This window comes from Oryx dammah, unplaced genomic scaffold (assembly GCF_014754425.2).
Source record: "Oryx dammah isolate SB20612 unplaced genomic scaffold, SCBI_Odam_1.1 HiC_scaffold_27, whole genome shotgun sequence".
NCBI classification, from domain to species: domain Eukaryota; kingdom Metazoa; phylum Chordata; class Mammalia; order Artiodactyla; family Bovidae; genus Oryx; species Oryx dammah.
This window is the reverse complement of record NW_024070211.1, coordinates 3,817,719-3,836,087: the sequence shown is the minus strand read 5'-3', so window position 1 is coordinate 3,836,087 and position 18,369 is coordinate 3,817,719.

Sequence of the window (18,369 nt, the reverse complement as noted above, 5' to 3'; positions counted from 1 at the left end):
AGATGGCGTAAACAGCCCTGCTCTTCAGTCTAGAATCCAAGGAATGTCCGCCCCCCTCACCAGCCACCCCCGGGCCTCTCTGGACTCCCCACCCCCTGGTGTTCCCTTGGTACCACCCACGGTGGCCACAACGGCATCTGTGTGGTGGGCAGCACCGCCTGCAGGCTGAATGGGCAGTTGGCAATGGGGGGTTCATGGGCACTTGTATTTTTAAGCCCCAGCTCAGACCAACCTCTGAAGTCAGCTCAGGGGTTTTCTTTAGGCACCGCTGGCCCTGAGTAGGAAGGCAGGGTGGCTTTCTTGGCGCTGGGAGACACCCTGCCAATACGTGGGGCTCTTTCCATCCAGGGAGATGCTCAGCTCCGGCTGGGGGCTGTGTCCCTTGGACCCTGGGAGCCCCAGAGAGGCTGAGCACAGATCGTGGGAGCAGGGGGCAGGGTGGAAGCTTGGAAAGAGAAAACCAGGGTGAGCAGCAGAGAAAGGATGGTGGGATGCCGCCAGAAGGAGTTCCAGGAGGTAGGTGGGCAGGCACTTTGAAAGCTTAGAGTCCAACTCACTCACTCTGAGATGGGGAAGCTGAGGTCCCAAGAAGGGAAATATCCAGGTCACACTGAGTTAGAGGTAGAGCCAGGACTCAAACCCAGAGCTCTTGCTCACCAAGCAAGAGCAGTCATAGACCAAATTTTCAGCTTGGCTCCTGGGGATGTCTTGCTCCCCATGAGCAGGAGAGTTTTATCTGCCCTGGAGGAAGGTGAGGGCGGAGGAGGCCTCTCCTGTGCCCACCGAACGCCGCCGTGTTGAAGGAGCCCAGGCAGGGTTTCAGGATCTAGGCCCGATGGCATCGGAGGATGTGACGGGCTGTGGAGGAGGGTTTGGGAGCACCCCTGCTCCATCAACTCCGGGAGCTGGTGATGGACAGGGAGGCCTGGCGTGCTGCGATTCATGGGGTCGCAGAGTCGGACACGACTGAGCCACTGAACTGGCTGATCTGCCCCATCCCTTCTGACGCTTGGGGCGTTGGTCTGTTTTCTTGCCGCTGAGCCCTGGTACCAGGAGGCTCCCTCGTGCCCTCAGGTGGACACTGAGGGCACTGGGAGCGGCAGAAACACGGTGAAAGGCGGGCAGAGAGTGGGAAGAGCCCGTCTGCGTCCCGGCTTGGAGCCTCTCGAGCTGCATAATGCTGCCACAGCGTCTCTCTGGGCTTCAGTTTCTTCATTTATCCAGTGGGCACACTCATTGGCATTTCCCATGTACAGAGTCCCCTACCTACCAACGAGTTCCGTTCTGAGAGTCTGTTCGTATGTTCAGTTTGTACGTGAGCCCAACAAAGCTAGCCTGGTCAGCCAACAAACACAGTCGGCTGTATGCGCTGTGCTGTGCTAAGCTGCTTCAGTCCTGTCCGACCCTCTGTGACCCTGTGGGCCGGAGCCCGCTAGGCTCCTCTGTCCATGGGATTCTCTGGGCAAGAATACTGGGGTGGGTTTTCGTCCCCTCCTCCAGGGGATCTTCCCGACCCAGGGATCGAACCTGTGACTGTTCTGCCTCCTGCACTGGCAGGCAGGTTCTTTCCCACTAGGGCCACCTGGGAAACCCCAGTTGGCTGTATAGTACTATAGTATTTTCACACAGATAATGCATAAAACAAACAACCCCCCCGAAAAAAGAACATTTTAAATCTTAGAGTACAGTAATCTTACAAACACGTGAACTAATGTACTGGACATGTAAACGCATGCTCACACCTTTGAAAGTTTGCAACTTGAAGGTTTATACGTAGGGGCCTAAACACTTTGATATGTTATTTTACTCAACTTAATTTTTTAAAATGTATTTATTTTTAATTGAAGGATAATTGCTTTACAATGTTGTGTTGCTTTCCGCCGTACATCAACATGAATCAGCCACAGGTGCACACATGTGCCCTCCTTCTTGACCCCCCCTCCCACTTCCCACTCCATCTCACCCCTCTAGGTTGTCCCAGAGCTCCAGCTTGAGTTCCCCGAGTCACAGTTTCCTCAGCTTTGTGATGATCCGTCTTTCCGACGAGGAAACCGAGGCTCTGAGAAGTTAAGTGACCTGTCCAGGGTCACTCAGTCGCTAAGTGGCAGAACCTGTGTCTGCCTTTAGAACCCAGGCACCTAACCAGCATCCAGGGCCTCCACCTGGTTGCTCAAATGCAAGAGAAGAGCCCGGGAACACGCAGCTTGTACGTCTCCAGCCGTCCTCTCCCGCTCACTTTCTCTTGCCTCCCCCCAGGGAAAGGAGGCCCAGACCCATTCCAGGCCTCTCTCCAGACTTCCTCTTGCCCACCCTGCCTAATCCATTCTCCATACCGTTGCCACCAGGGCTGGCCTTCTGAAAACACAAGCCTGATCATCTCATTCTCCAGCTTGACATGCTTCCATGGCTCTCTTCTGTCTCTGCGGAAAGTCTAAATGGCCCGGTTGGCATTCAGGGCCCTTTTAAATCCAGCCCCTTCCCACCTCTCTGGGGACCCTCTGCTCTGGCCGCATCCTTTCCTGGACTGATTTTCTTCTCCTCCCTTATGCCTTTGCTCTGACAGCTCTCTCTGCCATCTTTGCCGTATCCTCAAACTCCTACTCATCCCTTGAAACCAGTCCAGAGTCACTTGTCCTGTGAAGCTCTCTGTGCCCGCCCCTGGCGGAATGCCTCTCTCTCTCGGTGCTCCCATCACCCTGAGACTGATTCTCAGCACCGAGTTCTGTCGTAAATTGTTTATGTGGCCCTCTCCCCAGCTCACCTGACGGCACCTGAGGGCCCCTGGCGGGAAGGGACTTTGTGAGCCACTCCAGTGTGCCAACCCCACAGCTGGGCACAGTGAACGTTTGTTGCTGAGTGAGTGAGTCAAGGGCGTGGATCAGGAAGCTGCAGAGGGTGGCAGACCAGAAGTAGTTCTTTCTGGGTAGAAGCCACGTCTTGGGTTCTGGCACAGCTCCGTCTGCATCCCACTCCCCAAGGATGGTTCCGGTTGAGAGCTAAGGACCCAACGTCGGACAGATGTGGAACTGAGCCGTGTGTTGTTGGGTAGGTCACTTAACCTATTTGAGTCTCTGGTTTCTTATCTGTGAACTGGGCTGACAATATGGTTGATACGAGGATTCAGATCAACAGTGCCTGGGAAATGGCCAGGTCAGAGTTTAATCTTCAGTGGGGTAGGTGCTCAGTACGGGCTTTTTCTCTTCTCCACCTTCCCCTTCGTCATCATGTCACTGCCATCATCATCATCGTCTCCAGCCTTATGACCATCACGGTCACATCACCTTCACCCCAACATCACTGTAACCCTTGTCATCGTGACCACTCCCAGCACCACCGTCATCCACAAACCAACATTATGAGAGTGTTGTGTGCATGAACTCATGTGGTCTGTGACCTTTGGAGAGTGCCTTTTTCCCCCACTCAGCATAATGCCCTTGAGGTTCATCCAAATTTCTGTATATGTCAATAGTTTTTTTCTTTTTTTAACTGCTAGTTGTATTTCATCGCATGGATAATTGGGATTCCCTGATACTTCAGTTGGTAAAGAATCCTCCTGCAATGCAGGAAACCTCGGTTCGTTTCCTAGGCCAGGAAGATCCGCTGGAGAAGGGATAGGCTACCCACTCCAGTGTTCTTGGGCTTCCCTGGTGGCTCAGCTGGTAAAGAATCTGCCTGCAATGTGGGAGACCTGGGCTTGATCCCTGGCTTGGGAAGATCCCCTGGAGAGGGAAAGGCTCCCCACTCCAGTATTCTGGCCTGGAGAATTCCTTGGATTGTACAGTTACGAGCGTGTTGTGTAAATGAAATCATATAGTATGTGACCTTTGGAGACTGGCTTTATTTTCCCACTCAGCATAATGCCCTCGAGGTTCATCCAAGTCGCTGCATATATCAATCATTGGTTTCTTTTTACTGCTGACTTGTATTTCATTGTATGGATATACCAGTTTGCTTAACCATCTGCCTATGGAAAGACATTTGGGTTTTTCCCCCCTGTTTTTGGCTATTACAAATAAAGCTAGTATGCTACCATGACATTAAGGTAGCCACTCTTTTTTTTTTTTTTTAAATCATTGTTTGCACGGTATATTCTTTTCCACTCTTTTTTTCAAACTGTCTATATCATTATATTTGAAGTTGATTTCTTACGGATTGTATATGGTTGGATCATGTTTGCTTTTGAAAAAATCCATGATGCTCATCTCTGTCTTTTAATTGTTCTATCAATGTTAAAAACTTGAACACTTTTTAGAATTCTATTTTGATTGACCTAGAGTGTATTTGAATGTATCTCTTTTTATAGATGGATTTTTAGTGGTTTTTCTAGATGTTACATTATACATACATAACTTATCACAGTCTACTGGTATTTATATTTTGGTTTGCGCAGAATCTTCCCTCCTTTAAAGTTCCTTTCCCTCCTTGTTTTAAATATAATTTTCTTAAATATATTCTCAGCATACGTCGAGAACCACAGAAAAAGTGGTGTGGGTCTTCTGTCCCTTCCACTGAACTTGGTCATGTTCCTGAAGCCGATAAGTGGCTGGCTTATCACTCTGTCCCACAGGGTACCTGGCACATAGTGAAAGTCACTCATTCGTGCCAAGCTCTGCGATCCTGTGGATGGCAGCCCGCCAGGCTCCTCTGTCCATGGGATCCTCCAGGCAAGAATACTGGAGTGGGCTGCCATTCCCTTCTCCAGGGGATCTTCCTGACCCAGGGAAGAACCCAGGTCCCCTGCACTGCAGGCGGATTCTTTACCATCTGAGCCACCAGGGAAGGAAGCCTCAGTAAATATTTGTTGACAGAATGAGTGGATGAATGAATGGGGAGCGAGTGAGTGAATGTTTATCTGCATTGCCTCACTTATCTCACCAGGCGCTGTTGCTGACCAGAGATTCCCTACTGATGCAGAAAAGCTGGAGCCCTGCCCCGCAGGTGGCCAGTGGGGAGCCCTTGGGACATAAGCTTTCACTCTTAGGGGGCAGGCCAACTGAGAGGGAAGAGGAGACCAAGGAGTCAGCAGTTCATACAGTCGCTGACCCATCAATTCACCTACTTATCCACAGTTGGGGCCAGATGTAGGTTTTCATGCCCAGAGGAGTGGGCCCGTGAGAAGGGAGAGATGGGCAGCAGGCTGTCAGTTTACCCATCCATCCATTTATCTACCTGTCCATCTATCTACCTATCTGTTCATGTATCTATTTATGTATCTATGTATCTATCCATTCCCGATGACTCAGCAGGTACAGAATCTGCCGTCTATGTAGAAGACACAAGAAACGTGAGTTGGATCCCTGCGTCGGGAAGATCCCCTGGAGAAGGGGATGGCAAGCCACTCCAGCATTCTTGCCTGAAGAATACCATGGACAGAGAAGCCTGGTGCGCTACAGTCCATGGGGGTCACAAAGAGTTGGACATGACTGAATGACTAACAATTTCCCTTTCATCCATCCATCTATCCATCCATGCATGGATTCACATATCATCCATCCATCCAGGATTGGGACAAGACTGTTCATGGTCCTTAAATGCCAGTTTAGGGCTTTAGATTTAAAGCTTTTTTTTTTTTTTGGTGACAGCTGTCAAAGAGAGGAAGTTAATTTGCTTGAACAGCCCAAGTGCATGCTGGAAGCTAATTGGGGCTTAAGCAGGGATAGTCTGCGGATCTTGGAGCAAGTGGAATATTGGCGTTTCAGAAAGGGACCTCTTCACTCCTCATGACAGCTTTAGAGAGAGATGAGGACCAGATGGGACACAGCTACTCTCATGAACCAAACACCTGGATTATGTCCTCATTAACCATTTTATACTGACTGTAGAATACAGGGCAACAGATGGAGCAGTCTGGTTGTTCTCAAAAAAGGTCTTGAAAAGAAGAGCACCCGCTTAGGCTTTCTGGCATCATTGTTGGGTTCAAAATAAAGTTTGAATGGTAAATAATCTGGGAGGGGGTGACTTTCAAATGCCCCTGCCTTTCAGTAGAGACCACAGGTATCTTCCCAAGGTCAAAGCTGAGACTGAGGCTGTGAGAGGGACCAGGTCTCTTGGAGGAACCAACTTTCACTTTATCTTTGCCCTTGTGCACCCCCCTCCACAGGCCACACTTGGTTTCTCCCTGTGATCAGTGTTTGAAACGTGTGTGCTAAGTCTCTTCAAGCGGGTCCAACTCTTTGTGACCCTGTGGACTGTAGCCTTCCAAGCTCGTCTGTCCATGGGGCTTTTCCAGGCAAGAATGCTGGAGTGGGTTGCCATCCCCTCATCCAGGGATCAAACCCGTGTCTCTCACGTCTCCGGCATTGGCAGGCGGGTTCTTTACCACCAGTTCTGCCTGGGAAGCCCCCGTCTGAAGCACAGTCAGTACCAATAATTTAAGAATGAGTGAGTGGATGAATACATCCATTAGTCAACACATATTTGTTGTGTGCCTACTAAGTGCCAGGTATTGTCTTAGGAGCTGAAGGTATAACAGTAGGTTAAAAAAATGTTTAGAGTCAGTGTATTTAAAAAGCACAAGTGAGTCCAACGACTTATGGGGCATAAGCCACTGCTGCTGTTTCCTGAGAGCCTGTGCCCAGTGGTGTCTGCAGGTGCCAGTGGGTGGTGGTGTCTTGGCGCCAAGGCCCAGGTGTTGCTTCTGGGAGGAAAAAGGTGAAGAGAGGGCAGTACCTACCAAGGAGTCAAAATTGGTGGAAAGTTTTAAGGGCTGTTTACTGAACATGTTCCATGCCAATATATGGGTTATTTCTCTGAGGTCTCCACCCCAGGAAGTAGGCTTTTTTTATTTGCTCTGCTTTACAGAAAAGGAATCGAGGCCCCAGCAATTGCTATGACTCACTCAAGGCCACTGGGGGAGAGGGTAGTGGAGCCAGGATTGAATTCAGGTTTGTTTGGCTCCAAAGGCCATGTTCCTAACCACTTGGCTCCACTTCCAGAAGGAAGTGGAAGCGGGTGGTAAGAGGGATCACAGGAGCTGGGGCCTGGCCATGGAGAACTCTGGAGACCTACCTTGGATGCTGTCTTGACCCTAACACCCTGTTATGCTTGAGCATAAAATGATCATGGGTGACTTCGGGCAGACCGTCAGGCCAGCTTCCCTGTTGCTGGCCCACTGAGAAAGCCATTCTACAGTGCAAACCATGTCTGCCTGTGCCCAATACAGACCCTACATGTTTACACAAATCACTGAATAAAAGTTACGTATTGCTGCAATTTCTGAACACCACTCATTCACCGCTTGTAGCTGCGGGAGATGGGAGTGCTTGGCGAAAGCTGACGATGGCTCTCGGCCCTGCTGGGTGTACCGCAGCTCTGGTAGGGAGACTAGCTTAGAACTCAGCCACAAGTGGCAGGAGGGAGAACCTGGTCCTGCTCTGGCTTCGAAGGTTATTCCAGTCCTGGCTATTTGTCTAGATCTGCATTGATTCCCCCCACCCCCCATGTCTGGAGAAACTAGAGATGAGTTGGGGGCAATGCTCAAATGCCTGACCCCTAGTGTAGCCCCTCTTCCTGGCTGCCCTGTCCCAACAAGGTGACTCCCAGTGTTGCCTCCCAGCCCTCAGTGGTCGGACCTGGAGAGCAGTGGAAGGCTGGCCCTTAAAGTTGCCATAGTGTTACCAAGTGCAGGCCCGTGGGTTCAATGCACAGTGAGGCCAAACTGTACAGAAACCTCGGAGTCTGGGTCAGAGAAAGGTTTATTGCAGGGCCATGAAGAAGACAGGTGGCTCATGCCATGAGTCCCCCAACTCCTCAAAGGCTTTCAGCAAAGCCCTTTTATAGGAAAGGTGAGACAGGAGTATGGTTAGTTGTGGTAACCTTCTTGGTATTGAATCCTTTGTTCTTGTAGCTGTCTACTAGGTCAGATTAGGGTCAGGTCACAATGTTGCTGTAAACTTTCATCAAAACAAATGTTATCGTATATTCTGCAACTTTTTTTTATCTAAAGGTATGATACTCTAATGGAGAAGGCAATGGCACCCCACTCCAGCACTCTTGCCTGGAAAATCCCGTGTACAGAGGAGCCTGGTAGGCTGCAGTCCATGGGGTCACTAAGAGTCGGACACGACTGAGCGACTTCACTTTCCCTTTCCCTTTCATGCATTGGAGAAGGAAATGGCAACCCACTCCAGTGTTCTTGCCTGGAGAATCCCAGGGATGGGAGAGCCTGATGGGCTGCCGTCTATGGAGTTGCACAGAGTCGGACACGACTGAAGCGACTTAGCAGCAGCAGCAGCATGATACTCTAAAAGGTCGTAGCCTTGAGAATTGTACAAAAAATGGAAGGGAAGGCACTGAATTCTGTCTCCTCGCAGCTTTTAACACTTAACAAATCCTGTACGTAAAGCAACATTTCACTTGTTCAAGGTCCAAATGATTGATTTTCTCCCTCCAGGTCCAGGCCCTGGCTGAGAGGAGGGGTTCTTGCTTGGGCTGGTCACCCCTCCCAGGAGTGTCCATGTAACACCTAGTCTGGGGCATCCCACCAGTGCCCAGACCCTGGTGAAGAGGCAAATCTCAGCTGGTGGCACCCACAGCGTCAGGCCCCCAGACCCTGCCCAGCCATCATCGCTGAGGGAGCCAGGCGCCCAGGACCCAGTCAGCCCCCAGGCTCCTTGGGTTGTGCAGATGGGGGCCAGGTCCCACAGACTGGGACCCAGGTGACCGCTGCTTCTGGGACAGGACTCCTGTGCTGCCGACTGTTGGCGGAGTGGGACCCTGAGGGTCTTGCTCCCGCCCCTCTCCTGTTACAGTTGTGGCTCCCAGCATGGGGGCCCAGCGGTAAGCCTTTCTCTGCTCCAAACTCAGACGTGTCTGTCTTGTTTGGCCTCACTGTGCATCCGGCACGTGGACCTGCGTTTGGTAACAGCCGTATTTCTCTGCCGGGCATCACTGTTGAGAGGGGCGGCGCACTTCCCGAGATGGGGTGACACGCTGATCTGTAACTCCCCACCACGGGCTCGGGCACTTTAGTCACGTGGGGGCTTTCTGATGAGGCTCCTTGGCCTTTCTAAGTCAAGCAGAGCTTCCTTCTGCCAGGCCCCCTCTACAGCTGCTGCTGGGCCTCCTCGTTAGCGACGCTGGGACCCTTGGGCTGGAGACGGGCTGAGGTCAGAGGCCGAGGATGGGCAGTGGCCCTGTCCATCTCCTTCCTTCCTTGTTCGAGGGGTGGGGCGGGCCAGAGGCCATTTTCTTCAGCCGCAGCTTCCCCACCAGCGAGCCTCTGCTTCCTGCTTCCGGCCCAGCCTGACCAGCTTCTCTCTGCCGTCTGTGGTCAGCCCCATGGTTATCCCTTGACCTTGCCCACACCCCTCCACTCTCAGCCTTCCCGTATCTCCTAGTTCAAAGCCTCACCCTCCGCATTGCCCCAGATCCAGTCGCTCTGTCTCCTGACCTCAGGTTCATCACATCTCCCCAGTCTCCTCCAGCTGACTCTCGCTGTGTCTCCCGGCCACCCCAGCTCACACCTGCTTGCCCCCGGGTTCCCGTGATTGCAGGCTTTCCCCTCTTCCCCGGGCTCTCCTGATTCCTCTGTCCTCTCTGAATCTCCCTCCTTCCATCATCTCCCTGCCTCAGGCAGCAGCTTCACACCTGTCTCTCCCTCCTCCCTCTCTTTCCTCCAGGTGGCCCATTGCCAGTCGGGTACCAGTTGGGTTGCCATGGTAACCGCTGAGCTGCTTAGGAAGCTGTCATAGATCTAATCATGGCTGTGAGGTTTCAAGGAACAGCTCAGTTTCTGGGCAAAAGAAGGTGCTGACAGCCTGTTAGGCTGATGCCGGGGCCGGGGGGAGGGTGAACAGGAGCCACGGAAAACCTCAGCTGAGGCAGGGCCAGGCCCCGGGGCACCTGGAGGCGGGAGGCCAGATACCCCTAGCCCACGCTGCCCCGTTGGCTGCCTCACTGGCTCTCTCAGACCTTCTGGGATTTTCCTTAAGAGATCATTGATGCTCCATTTATTCTTTCCTTCCCCATCACTCTCACTCACTCATTCACTCACCAAGCCTCTCCCATCTCTGATCATGTGTTCCCAAGGCCTTTCGAGAGCAGTGGGAGAGACTGATCACTACACAGGAACATTCCCCAAGGGGCCAGGCGCTGCTGGAGGGCTTCCGGGGGCTAAGGGCGGGGGCAGGTCCATGCCAAGGGGGAAAAGTGAGAAGACGAAGGAGTAATCTTCGCAGCGGATCCTTGAGTTGAGTCTCAAGGCAGAACAGGAGTGTGTTCAGCTCAGCAAAATGTGAGGACTCTTCCGGACCCGCAAGTTCTCTCTCTGAGGTTGGGCCATGGAACCTCTTTTTGAGGATGCTTGAGTGAAGCCGTGAGGACCCACTACCTACTGACTGAGCCACTTCCAGCAGGGTTCTGGGCGTGGTCCCTCCAGAGCAGACTCTGCTTATAGCTGTGCCAAGGATGAGTGGGCAGGGGGCATGACTTTACTCCTGGAAAAAGAGCCCAAAGTTCACCGTACCCAGCTCCCCTGGGGTCGATGGTCTGTGTTTAGGGAGGGCAGGAGGATGGGGGTTACTGGGGAGAGATGTTCCCATCTGCAAATCCCCCCTCCATCTCTTTCAACTGTGTAGCCAACAGGGTTGCGTCAGAGCTTTGCGGCCGGAAGGGCCTGCCAGCTCGGGCTAGCCTCAGATGGCCCCCCCTGCACCAGGCCTTCGGTTTCTTTCATCAGCCAGAGGCTGTGTGTGTGCATAATTTGCATGTATTTGCATGCGCTGAAAGTAGGGCCTGGAATGACATGGACACACTCTTTTGGTCTCTAGGGTGCCTGCATTCTGAGCAAATAGAGCTCAGGAGCACAGAGACCAGGGCTATAAAAGTCTTTTCTCCTCTGGCCCTCAGGCCTCCTCTAGGGAATCTCTTCCTGCATTCCTGCCTACCCCCCCACTGCCCCATGTGGCACTTGGGGAGCCTGGGCTCTCCTGGGCGCAGCTGCATACTGGCTGTGTGGCCTCGCATTTCCTCTCCATGTCTCCATCTGTCTTCGGTTTACAGAAGTTCAAGAAGTGGAGGGTGTGTCCTTGAAGAAGCATCACTTCATTCATTCACTGGGTTCAAGTCATCATGTGCTTACAAGGCACCAACGCCATCTGTTCTGAAATGAACAAAAGCAGCCGTGATCCCTACCTCTGGGGAGTTCCAGGGAGACCGACAGTAATCAAATTAATGGTCAATGTTCAGTTGCAACCGTGATAAGTGCTATATGTTATAGAGACATGCGGTGCTTTATGGGAGCCCAGAATTAGTCTGGAAAGTCACAGAAGATTTCCTGGGTGAGGTATCCTTCGGCTGAGCTGTTAAGTGTTATTTATGTAAAGGTGTTAGAAGAACCTTCCAGGGAGAAGAAAAAGCATATGCCAAGGCCCTGTGGTGGGAAGAAAGAGTGGCTACAGAAGGGAGAGGAAGGCGCTGTGTCTCAGTGAGGGGGGTGTGGAATGAAAACCGACGGGAGGGTGAGGCCAACCCCACAGGGCCTTTCTAATCTTTTAGGGAAGGTTCCTCTTTTTTTTTTTTTTTTTTGCCTTTTAAACTTTTTATTTTGTATTGAGGTATAGCTGATACTTCCCTGGTGGCTCAGATGGTGAAGAGTCTGCCTGCAATGCAGGGGACCCAGGTTTAGTCTCTGGGTCAGAAAGATCTCCTGGAGAAGGGAATGGCTAACCATTCCAGTATTCTGGCCTGGAGACTTCCTGGACAGAGGAGCCTACAGTCCATGGGGTTGCAGAGAATCAGACACAACTGAGTGACTAACACTTTAGCTTTCATAGCCAATTAACTAGACAATGTTGTGACAGTTTCAGGCGAACAGCAGAGGGACTCAGCCATACATATCCATGTATCCATTCTCCATCAAACTCCTCTCCATCCAGGCTTCCACATACCATTGAACAGAGTTCCCTGAGCTATACAGGAAGTCTTTGTTGGTTATCCATTTTAAATATAGCAGTGTCTGTATGTCCATCCCAAACTCCCTAATTATCAGTTCCCCTCATCCCTGGTGGCTCAGACGGTAGCGTGTCTTGCTTACAATGAGGGAGACCTGGGTTCGATTCCTGGGTCGGGAAGATCCTCTGGAGAAGGAAATGGCAGCCCACTCCAGTACTCTTGCCTGGAAAATCCCATGGATGGAGAAGCATGGTGGGCTACAGTCCATGGGGTCGCAAAGAGTCGGACATGACTGAGTGATTTCACTTCACTTCTCATCTAGAAATGGTTGTTTTTAAAGCAATGAAGAGCAGTACCATGAAGCCATTAAGCAATGCAGTGGCACAGCCAGGCTTGCATTTTACAAAGGCGGCCTGGACTGTGAAGAATGGGTGGTGTGAGAGCAGGAACGCTGGTCAGGAGGCTGTGGGACTGTCCAGGTAAGAGGAACTGGAGTTGGGTCATGAAGGTGGGGATGGAAGGAAGGGGGTGAAGCTGTGAGAACCGCAGGTGGTGCCTGGACAAGGCGTGGCGATGGCTGGTGTACGGGGGACCGGGTGAGAAGGGGTGTTGACAGCAACCTCTAGAGTGCTAAACAGCCTTTGAGCCATTGACTAAAGAGGTAGACATGGGGCTGGCAGAAGCCCAGGTCTGGGGATGAAGGGCAGCACTGAGTCATGATCACGGCAAGTTTGCATTGCCTTTGAGGCCTCCTAGTGGTGGATGGGCAGAGGGTCTAGAGCTCAGGGAAGAGGTGGACAGGGGGCGCTGTGTCCTCCCAGCCCCCAGCCCCAGGAGGACAGACCCTCAGGACCCACTCTGCATCTAGCACCTTCCAGAAGCAACCAGCCTCATCTGTCTTTTCTAAGTCCTGTCTGACTCTTTTGTGACACCCTGGACTGTAGCCAGCCAGGCTTCTCTGTCCATGGGATTTCTCAGGCAAGAATACTGGAGTGGGTTGCCATTTTCTTCTCTAGGGGATCTTCTCAACCCAGAGATGGAACCTGAGTCTCTGGCATTGCACGTGGGTTTTTTACCAATGAGCCACTTGGGAAACCCCTTTAGATCAGTTGTTGCTGTTCAATTGTTAAGTCCCGTCCGACTCTTTGCGACCCCGTGGAGCATGCCAGCCTCCTCTGTCCTCCACGATCTCCAGGAGTCTGTTCAAATTCATGTACATTAAGTCAGTGATGTTATCTAACCACCTCATTCTCTGCCACCCCCTTCGCCTTCAGTCTTTCCTCGCATCAGGATCTTTTCCACTGAGAGCATTTCTTTGGGCTAATTTCTAATCCTAGGGTGGGCAGAGCATTGGGGAATGTGGTAAGCACCTCCCCCATCGTGTGTATTAAACGTGTGTCTTCCCTATGTAGGGATGGGATCTTCTGAATCCCAAGTCAGCACCTGCAAAGGAATTCCAGGCTGGCTCCAGGACCAGTGCACATTCTGAAGGACATGATGTAGATGGAGAAGCTTTACAATTTGGAGGATCTTCTGATGGCTTGTGGGGGTGAGGAGACAGTATATTTGAAATAAGGACAGTCTCAGAAAACTCAGGTTGTGTGGTTTCCGCCAGAAAGCAAGGAAGAGGAAAGGAAGGGAAAGGAACTGTCGTATAGGAACATCTGCTGCATGCCAGACTTTATGTTAGTTTTTTTTTCCCTTTTAGTAGTATCATATTATTCTCATAAAAGTGAGGTAGGTATTAATGAGCCCATTTTACAGGTGAGGAAACTGAGGCTCAGCGAGGTTAGACAACTTGCCCCAAATTGCTCAGAGAGTATGGATTGGAGCTGGAATTCTAACCCAGGCTCGTGTTCTTTCTGCCACATCGGTATCTGAAAGTGGAAGCTTAATCCAGAGCCCAGGAGAGGTCTGGACCAGGTGCCAGGAGTGCAAGGAGTCACCCTTTACTCATGGGCTGCCTGGCAGGAGCCTAGAGCTTCATTGCTGGCAGCTTCAGTTTCCTGATAGGTCTGCTCTCAGCCCAGTAGTCTGTTTGGGGCTCCCCTCCATTAGTGGTCTCGCTCCCCCTTCACCTGCAGGAACTTTCCACTCAGGCACCCCTGCTCTGCTCACTGTCCCCAGGGAGTGCCCGTGCTTTCTCATCTCCAGTCATGGTCCAGCTGTGACCCCTTTTAGAATGCCCGGTTCTGCCCACGCCCTGCCCACCACATCAGCTCCTGGCACTCTTCCTCCTGCTTTGTGACCCAGCTCAGGGGTCTCCTCTGAACCCTCCCTGATCCTCCCAGCAGAGTTGAGATCCTCCTCCTGTGTCAGGGGGGTGCCTAAAAGCACACACACATACAAAAGAAGTCGCTCAGTCGTGTCCGACTCTTTGCGACCCCTTGGACCGCGGCCCACCAGGCTCCTCTGTCCATGGGATTTTCCAGGCAAGTGCTGGAGCGGGTTGCCACTGTCCTTCTTGTGCCTAAAAGCACAAGTCAGGTTCAAACCCTGACTCTTCCACTTAGGAGCTCTGTGACTTAAGCTCTTGGGGGTCCCAGTCTACTCCTGTATAAAATGGGCATCATAATGGGCCTGACTTCATAGACTCATGGTAAGATAATTGAGATGAAAATAAGACCTTTATCCCAGTGGGAGGCCGGGTGTGAGCTTGTATGAGCCCCAGTGAGTGATGGTTATTGAATGGCTCAGGGTCCACTTTTTGTATTTATTTACTTATCTGTCTTCTCCACCAGGCTAGGAACTTCCTGAAGGACAGAGCCCTTCACCCCCCACCCCACCCTAGTATTCCCAGGATCTATGTTGGCCCTGATACATGATAGGTGTTCAGTGGACATTTGTTGAATGAATGGACATATGCTAATGTCTTTTTTCTATATGTCTTGCCTCCCTTCCCTGCAGCTGGCTTTTTAAGGTAACGGTTGGATTTCATGCTCAGTTGTACCCTTCACAGAGCCCAGCCTACACACAGGAGGAGCTCAGCAAAGGTCTGGGCTTGATTTTGTAGTCAGCCTTTTCCCAGACAAATGGAACCCAGCCCCTGATCCCCACATGCAGCGGCCGTCCTCTGGGTGTAATGGATACAGATTTCTCATTGCCCACGTGTCTCACCTTCCCTGCCGAGCACTGTATTAAGTGGATGTTCAGCCACTCAAGTGCACAAATATCCTTTTCAAAATTATTACATTCACCTTTTGTTGGCAGAACATGCCATATGAAACATCACAACTTCCTATTGACTGTGGGTGGATGCTTTCTGCTTCCGCCTCAGTGCAGCGCTTGAGGCCAAAAGGCCTTGTCACTGCTCCAAGTGCCTGCTTGCCAAGTACTGGCTGGACTCGGGGGCCGGTGGGGGAGCTGGCTCTGGGCTCACCTGAGCTGACCTAGGCGAGGCCGGCATCACCATCGTATCGTCTTCATCACTGCCACCACCATCACTACCGTCGCCGCGATTTTTTCCATCATGATCACATTGCCATCCACCCGGCCACTGCCGACGCCAGCACGACCACTATCGCCACCATCATCATCGCTACCGATCAGTATCGACGTTTTCTGAGATCTTTATCTGTGATAGATGTAGAGCTAAGCACCTTGTGTGCATAATTTTATTTAATCCTCAAAAGGACCCTGCAGGCAGATATATTGTTTTATTCTCATCTCACAGATGAGAAAACTGAATTCAGAGAGGTTAAGAAACTTGCCTGACATCACACAGCCAGAAACTGCAAAATAAAAAAAAAAAAAAAAAAAAATCTCAAGCCAGCAAACATTTAATGAGTGTCCATTGGCACACAGGATACAGTATCTCTTATTACCAAGGACACACATATAAGTGTATTCCTGGCTACAGGGGATATTTAGAGCTCTCCAAGGGGGCTGGACACGTCATTAATACGATGCAGCCTAAAGGTGCGTCTCAGAGAACATAGGCAAACTTACCCACAGGAAAGAAAGATCCTACGTGGCTAAGATTCATATCTAGAGGCACCACTCCACTACGTGTGTTTTGATAAAAACCGTCTTAGGCTTTCTGGTCACTAAGAGCCTGGTGGTCTTTATGACTGCCCCAGGAGGATGCCCAACTTGACGGGAGCCTTAGCTGTCTGACTCCCCGTGCCGAAGCCCTGGACCGACTTCTCTCGCTGCTCTCAGATGACTGGACCACCTTGGATTCCAGTAAGGGGGTTTAGTCGCCCCCGTGTAGGTGGACAAAGCAAACTCTGAGAAGGGAAGGGACTTGCTGAACTTGTGTTAGTCGCTCAGCTGTGTCTGACTCTTTGTAACCCATGGACTGTAGCCCGCCAGGCTCTTCTGTCCATGGGATTCTCCAGGCAAGAATACTGGAGTGGGTAGCCTTTCCCTTCTCCAGGGGATCTTCCTGACCCAGGGGTTGAACCCAGGTCTCCCGCGTTGCAGGCCAATTCTTTACAGTCTGAACCCCGCCAGGACTTACTGAAGGTTCAGAGGGAATGTTTTTTTCTGTCAAGGTCCCTCCTAGCTCCAGTATTCCGTGCGGGACTGTATGGACTCCAAGTTTGTCAAGAATGAAAGCGGAAGCACCCACGTGAAGACTGTCTTCCGTCAGCTGCTGGTTTACGAAGTCAGTGCGGGGCGGGGAAGAGGGGGCCCCTCTCCCAGTTCCTTCGCGGGGACCTCGAGACAAGCTGGCTGGGCCTGGCAAAGGGGGCTGAGGGCTCTTTGTTCACCAGTCCTTCAAGTGTTCATAATCCCCAAGCCGGTCATCGAATTCTTCCCTCCCTTGGGGAAGGAAGGTTCCAGAAATTACGGTGTGGTCTCCATCGGAAGAACTATGTGCTTCCTTCCCAGAGTAGCGGCCTGGCACCTTCTCCTGAGGGACTGAGCTGGCCAGAGCGGGAGCTGAAGGGGTTTAAAGATGTTGGGTCTGGCTGATTACTGTATTTCCACCCTTTTGTCATTCTCTCAAGAGACATTAAAAAAAAAAAAAAGAAATTAAAAGCCGCTTGCTCCTTAGAAGAAAAGGTGTGACAAACCTAGACAGCACATTAAAAACAGAGACGTCACTTTGCTGACAAATGTCCGTCTAGTCAAGGCTATGGGTTTTTTTTTTCCCAGTAGTCATGTATGGATGTGAGAGCTGGACCATAAAGAAGGCTGAGCACTGAAGAACTGATGCTTTTGAACTGTGGTGTTGGAGAAGACTCTTGAGAGTCCCTTGGAGAGCAAAGAGATCCAACCAGTCCATCCTAAAGGAAATGAGTCCTGAATGTTCATTGGAACGACTGACATTGAAGCTGAAACTCCAATACTTTGGCCACCTGATGCGAAGAACTGACTCATTTGAAAAGATCCTGATGCTGGGAAAGATTGAAGGCAGGAGGAGAAGGGGACGACAGAGGATGAGATGGTTGGATGGCATCACTGATGCAATGACATGAGTTTGAGCAAGCTCTGGGACATGAAGGCTGTGAAGGACAGGGAGGCTGGAGTGCTGCAGTCCATGGGGTCACAAAGAATCAGATATGGTTTAGCGACTGAACAATAAGAGATTGCAGTAAAGCCTCCAAGTGGCCTTGGGGTGATTTCTGGGTCTAAGACTGATGTTGCTTTGACTGGTAACTCATGCTGAGATTGACTCAGAGGAGGCGGGATGGCCTGGCTTGGAGAGAGTTACACTTGATTCCTTCATTTGCTCAGACAACAAATATCGTTTAAACTCCCAGGAAGCATCAGAGCTTGTGCTGGGAATGGGATTCAGAGGTGAGGACAGAATAGAAGCAGTCCTTGCCCTCCTGGGGAGAATAGACACGACTCCAATAGTTATGAATGGAAGGAAATGACAGATTGAAGCGCTACTCCGCCAAGTAGGGACTGCTAAGAAAACACAAAACACGGAATGAGGAGAGGTTTTGGGAGCTGGAGCTCTTTGAGGGTGATTATCATTATTTTACACATGGGGAAACTGAGGCACAGAAAGTAAATTGTCCAATGTATACAGTTAGTAAGTAGCAGGGTAGAGATTCGAAACCAGGCTCCCTGGCTTTGGAATCCAGTGTCTTAGTCACTTTTCTCCATTTGTTTTTGGTGGACCAGGGGGTTTAAGGAGGCAATGATGAGGCGGGCAGATGGAACAGAGCTACGTGGAAAGTGCCTTCCAGCAGCTGGCTGAGGTCACGTGCAGCTGGCATGAGGGACGATGGCAGGGGAGACACGGGCAGGACCGGATTGCTCAGGGCTCGGTAGGAATGCTAGGGTTTAGGTCAGGATCCTGGTAGAATGAGCCCCACCCCAGGGCAGGCGCTGTCTGTTTTCTTCACCCATGAACACCCAGCTCTGAGCACACTGCCTGGCACGGAGTGGGAGGTGGTGAACGAGTGAACAGCCCCACCCTGCTTGGCTTCCTCCAGTCTCACTGTCCATCAGAATCCCCAGGGATCTTGTTAAAAACATAAATGCTGTGGCTCCAGCCTGAAAAACGCAGTTCAGCAA